Raw genomic sequence first — 6000 nt, 5'->3', positions numbered from 1 at the left:
TAATGTAAGTAAGCAGAAACCTGTCTAAATTAGGGTAGCCGTTAAGCTCAGTTATGGTGGATCAAACTGAGCAGGTAGCCCACTTTAAATTGATTTGTTTGACAGAGTCAGACAACCATGAGATGCGAAACGGAGCCTGTGCATACCACAAAAACAGAATTCAGAGGTTTACATGCCACAGCAGCCCATCTCCGGGGTACAAGCTTTCTCAGGTTTTTGTAACACAGGATTTGATGTTTACATGTCAACACAAAGTAAATACTTCAGTATCCCGAGTACCGGAATATTTATGTAAACGTGGTCAGTGGCTTTAACGTAGAGCCAATCTTGGGATTTGTCAACCAGCAGCAAAGATAATAATAAATTATATATTTGAAATCCAAAAGATTAAGAACTGTGAACCACATTCCCTTTTACTACAAATTGCACTGGCAACTAACACTGTTCTCAACCAGCAAGCCAAAGGTAGACATTAAACACAGTATTTCAAAACACAAGGAGGCACTTTTAAAGGTACAATATTTTATTGTTTTACAAGTAATGCAGGGTAGCATGAGCAGCAGCAACTCCCTGGCCGACGCAAAAGCATACAGCTAAAAGAAAGTGTCAGCAACAACTCGGAATTGTCATCCAAAGGATGAATCTACCATTGCAATTCTGTTGATAGATGATTAGTACAAAGGATTTCAAAATCAGAACGCAACGTTCAGATGAGTGTAAAAGTTGAACATTACATTGCATCCCAGTAGCCGTTCCCTTGTGGAGGAGTTTTTAGCAGGTGGGGATATGCTTGGTTCAGAGATGCCAACGTCACTGCAGTCCTTGAGAGCATCGCCGCTATCAAAAAGGTATAACCTCCCCAGTGGTGTGGCAGGTTTGGGAGTAGACAGTTTAACCATTCTCATACACCGATTTGTAACTATATTGGGACGAGAACTGACTGTTCAACGATGCTGCCTTGAACGCTGCTGGAGCTGACACATTGGGTGCTTTCATTGTCACCGTCAGACCCAAAATCCTGAGGAACATCACTGCTGCTAAAATCCATGTTGCTTGAGGAGTTGGCCCTCCTGTTCAAGGCCTGTGGCCCCTGCCGAGGCAAGGGCGCCTGTGGCCCCTGCCGAGGCAAGGGCGCGTCGGCAAGGGCGCCTCCTGCAAGGGGGCCTGTGGACAGTTGCTTCACCTAAGGTATTTGGGCCAGTCGTGACGCTTGCTGAGGCATTGTGGGTGGTCGCTTCCGAGGCATTATGGGTGGCCGCTTGCGTGGCACTGTGTCCAGTTGCTTCCGCTGCACCGTGGCCAGTTGCGTCACCTAAGGTATTTGGGCCAGTTGCCACACTTGCCGAAGCATTATGGGTGGCCGCTTGCGCGTCACTGTGGCCAGCTGCTTCAGCTGAGGTATTTGGGCCAGTCATGACGCTTGCTGAGGCATTATGGGTGGCTGCTTCACTTGCCGAGATATGGGAGCCGGTAGCTTCCGCTGCATTGTGGCCAGTTCTTTTTAATTGATTTTGGGGAATATATCTATAATTACCTACAAAAGAAAAGAAAGTTTCAAATCATAAAATGCCAGCATTTGAAGTTCTGCCATTTATACAGTGTTACTTTTACTGAATTAAATGTGCAGAACAAAACACACCTTTAGGTGGAGGATAACAGGTTATCCCTCCAATTAGCAGGCAACAATCCAAGAAATTCTAAATAAAAATAAAAACATCATAGTCAGTTAAATACAGTTACCTGTAAAACATGGAAGACAATGGAAACTAGAGCCATACAACTTACCTAAAAGACAACATTTTTCTTATTTCAACCTCAGTATTCAGAACTAATGGTAGCCAGAAGCCTTACCAGGAGATCCCTGATAACGTATCTGATTGTCTTTTTAGCTGCGCCTTACAAAGGAATCCTAGACCCTTCTAATCTGGCTGGGTAATTAGGTACATCTGCAAGCCACTGAACATAATTTCCATTGGTCCAATTTCCCAATTGAGATTAGGTGCGCTTGATTTCATTCAGCTGGTGTGCTGGAGGGTTTGCGCATCATGGACAAATCCAATGGTTTAAAGAGTGAACTCTACCTACCCATTGCACTGGGTGAGCTTAATCAAGTGCACCTTCATGCTAATTAAGATCCTGCCAGGGGCTTTTGCAGGTGCAACCTCAGTGGTCCGGTAGAAGTGTGTTGTGCAAAAATATATTTTTGATTTTTCAAAGTAGCCTCACTTGCCTTGATGACAGCTTTGCACACTCTTGACATTCTCTCAACCAGCTTCACCTGGAATGCTTTTCCAACAGTCTTGAAGGAGTTCCCACATTTGCTGAGCACTTGTTGGCTGCTTTTACATCACTCTATGGTCCAAGTGATGCCAAACCATCTCAATTGGGTTGAGGTCGGGTGATTATGGAGGCCAGATCATCTGATGCAGCACTCCATCACTCTCCTTCTTGGTCAAATAGACCTTACACAGTCTGGAGGTGTGTTGGGTCATTGTCCTATTGAAAAACAAACGATAGTCCCACTAAGCGCAAACCAGATGGGATGGCGTATAGCTACAGAATGTTGTGGTAGCCAGTGTACCTTGAATTTTAAATATATCACAGACCGTGTCACCAGCAAAGCACCCCCACACCATCACACCTCGTCCTCCATGCTTCATGGTGGAAACCAGACATGTGGAGATCATCCGTTCACCTACTCTGCGTCTCACAAAGACACGGCGGTTGGAACCACAAATCTCAAATTTGGACTCAGACCAAAGGACAGATTTCCACCGGTCTAATGTCCATTGCTCGTGTTTCTTGGCCCAAGCAAGTCTCTTCTTATTGGTGTCTTTTGGTAGTGGTTTCTTTGCAGCAATTCGACCATGAAGGCCTGATTCACGCAGTCTCCTCTGAACAGTTGATGTTGAGATGTGTCTGTTACTTGACCTCTGTGAAGCATTTATTTGGGCTGCAATTTTTGAGTCTGGTAACTCGGTCTTATGTAGTAAAATGTGAAATGGTGTTTTTTTACATTTTCTAAAAGTAGAGACTCAGAGCTACAAAATGGTATATCAGACACTGCATTTGAGGAACAATGGGAAAGTACTTCTGCTTTGAAAGTTGATCAACTTTTAATCTCACTTTTGAGAAAATCCCCTTTGAATGTTTTGGTGTCTAGTTTAGAGCTCTTCTTTGTCTACACCCATTCAGCATCGTTCACACCCTCTTAATAAGCTTTAGCCCCACCCATCTTGTTTCGCTTTCAGAGCACACACTTGACGCTCTGGCCGATGATTTGTTTACCTCTGGATAACATGAAAACAGCCTGACCAGTTCTGCTGAAAACAATTTCATGACGCTTTCTTGCAGACGTTTACTGACACCGGCCATATTCAACGGGTGTTGTACACACGTCACGTAGAGTTAGCTAACGAGCCAGCCAGCTAACGTTAGCTAGTTAAACAACAATGAACAAAGTGGCAACAATGCCACAGTGCTGGGAGCTAACCAACCAGGTCCAATGTTAGCTAGCTAACATTAGGCTCTAACTAGACAAGCAAACGGCTCTGGGAAACAAATAATAACGTCAGCTAGGGAACCAGCCAGCTAACAGTACACTTTAGCTTGAAATGAAACCACTTTGTCAAAATTAGAAATGTGTCATATCTGAAAATGTAGCTAGCTAATGCTAGACTATAAACAGGCATCATGGACGCGTCTCCCTGTCAGGAATGCCATACCACGGTTGCACGGTTTGAAGATGTAATCCGGAGACAGGTGTTTTCTCCATCTCTTTAGCTATCATACTCTAATTCCACTGATTTTCTCCAGAAAACGGAGAGCAACACTTATGCAGCTCCACTATACAAAACTTTTTTTTTTAAAGCGGCGTTCGACAGGATTACCAAAACAGACTGACGAGCTCAAATAGACAGACGACTTCAATATGGCAGACCAAACCAAACTCCTCTCTACGCATGTCCAGCCCACTCATTATCTCAGACAATCATGGCTAGTGAGAAGTTTGCTTACTTTTACTGTGGCTTAACCAGGAAGGCTCGTAATTTAACAATTGTATTTGTATTTACAGATGGCATACATGTTTGTTATTAAGGCACATGAAAGTTCACATGTTCAAGAAGGAATTTCTGCCAAAAAACGCATTTTGATTTTTACGTTCAAACGGCTCTCCTGTGAAGTCGTGACTTGCGACATACGCCTAGTTTCCAGAATCGGGTCACATATGTGTTATTTCATAGTTTTGATGTCTTCACTATTATTCTACAATGTAGAAAATAGTAAAAATAAAGAAAACCCTTGAATGAGTAGGTGTGTCCAAATGTGAGTGCTACTGCATGGTAGACAAGAGATTGTCCGACAACACAGAATTTACATTTTTTACATAAAAGCAGACCATTGAATGCATATACAATTTCATCCCGTGTCATTGAGTCTTTGTCGAAACAGGCAGTCGACTACAGCATGCAAATGTATTCATTTGCGTCAATGTTTGTGAATAAGTTCCATGTGACACATTATGCTAGCTAAGCTTCCCTGCTTCATCATTGGAACTTAAATGGATCCATTTAAGGTCTGAGTTCTCATACTATGTAGTTAGATGATTTCACCAACAAAACTTGGTTTAGAAAAATGTACTTGTTCTTATTTTTTTAATTTGACCTTTAACCAGTTAGGTCAGTTGAGAATAAGTTCTCATTTACAACTGCGACCTGGCCAAGATAAAGCAAAGCAGTGCGACAAAAACAACCACACAGATACACATGGGATAAACAAACGTACAGTCAATAACACAATAGAAAAATCTGTATACAGTGTGTGCAAATGAAGTAAGGAGGTACAGCAATAAACAGGCCAATAGTGGCAAAGTAATTACAATTTAGCAATTTACACTGGAGTGATATATGTGCAGATGAGGATGTGCAAGTTGAAATACTGATGTGCAAAAGAGCAGAAAAACAAAAACAAATATGGGGATGAGGTATGTAGTTGGTTGGATGGGCTATTTACAGATGGGCTGTGTACAGCTGCAGCGATCGATAAGCTGCTCTGACAGCTGACGCTTAAAGTTAGTGAGGGAGACATAAGTCTCCAACTTCAGTGATTTTTGCAATTCGTTCCAGTCATTGGCAGCAGAGAACTGGAAGGAAAGGTGGCCAAAGGAGGTGTTGGCTTTGGGGATGACCAGTGAAATATACCTGCTGGAGCGCGTGCTAGGGGTGGGTGTTGCTACGGTGACCAGTGAGTTGAGATAAGGCAGAGCTATACCTAGCAAAGACTTATAGATGACCAGGAGCCAGTGGGTTTGGCGACGAATATGTAGCGAGGACCAGCCAATGAGAGCATACAGGTCGCAGTGGTGGGTAGTATATGGGGCTTTGGTGACAAAACGGATGGCACTGTGATAGACTGCATCCAATTTGCTGAGTAGTGTTGGAGGTTATTTTGTAAATGACATCACCGAAGTCAAGGATCGGTAGGATAGTCAGGTTTACGAGGGTTGACGTTCCGTTGTCTGTTTGGGAATATTTTGTTTATTGATAAGTTAAACCGTTCCAGGCATTGTAAAGATCAAGTACACTGAATCCATTTTTTAAGACCCTGTGGTACGATAAATGGACTTGCAGGAGGAATGAGCTATAGGTTAAAAATCTATTGACGCTCATGTGAATCAATATAGGAAACAACAAAAAAAATCGATACATTTAAGTTAGAAATATCAGGTTTTTGCATGGGCTGCATCTTAATCCACTTTATCCGCCTGCCCATGTCGCCCTTCCGCATCTGGTGTACGGGGGCCGAGCTACAGCGGATTTTGTCAGACCATGTGACATAACAGAAATCCATCTTCTCACAAAAGCATTTGTGGCGTCTGAACGGTTTGGTCTACAAAGTATTATGACCACTATGGAAAGGGGAGACTCACAAACATGGTTCCGTTTTGCTCTACGACCACAACAAGTTTCACAGACTCATCTGAAGGTAACCCATAGAAAC

The 6000-nt window shown here is 43.0% G+C and overlaps 1 long non-coding RNA gene across 1 annotated transcript; it reads right to left on the bottom strand.

The window, feature by feature from the left end:
• Positions 1 to 505: 505 nt before the first annotated feature.
• On the bottom strand, positions 506 to 1955 carry LOC139544510 (uncharacterized). Its single transcript, XR_011668885.1, has 3 exons — positions 1786 to 1955; positions 1640 to 1697; positions 506 to 1534 (listed from the first exon to the last, which is right to left on the bottom strand). It is a non-coding gene; the product is annotated as an uncharacterized lncRNA (long non-coding RNA).
• Between the last annotated feature and the right edge of the window lie 4045 nt (positions 1956 to 6000).

The sequence above is a fragment of the Salvelinus alpinus genome, chromosome 2, assembly GCF_045679555.1.
Source record: "Salvelinus alpinus chromosome 2, SLU_Salpinus.1, whole genome shotgun sequence".
In the NCBI taxonomy this organism is placed as follows: domain Eukaryota; kingdom Metazoa; phylum Chordata; class Actinopteri; order Salmoniformes; family Salmonidae; genus Salvelinus; species Salvelinus alpinus.
The sequence above is the reverse complement of the archived record's forward strand: the minus strand, read 5'-3'. Positions and strand labels throughout refer to the sequence as shown.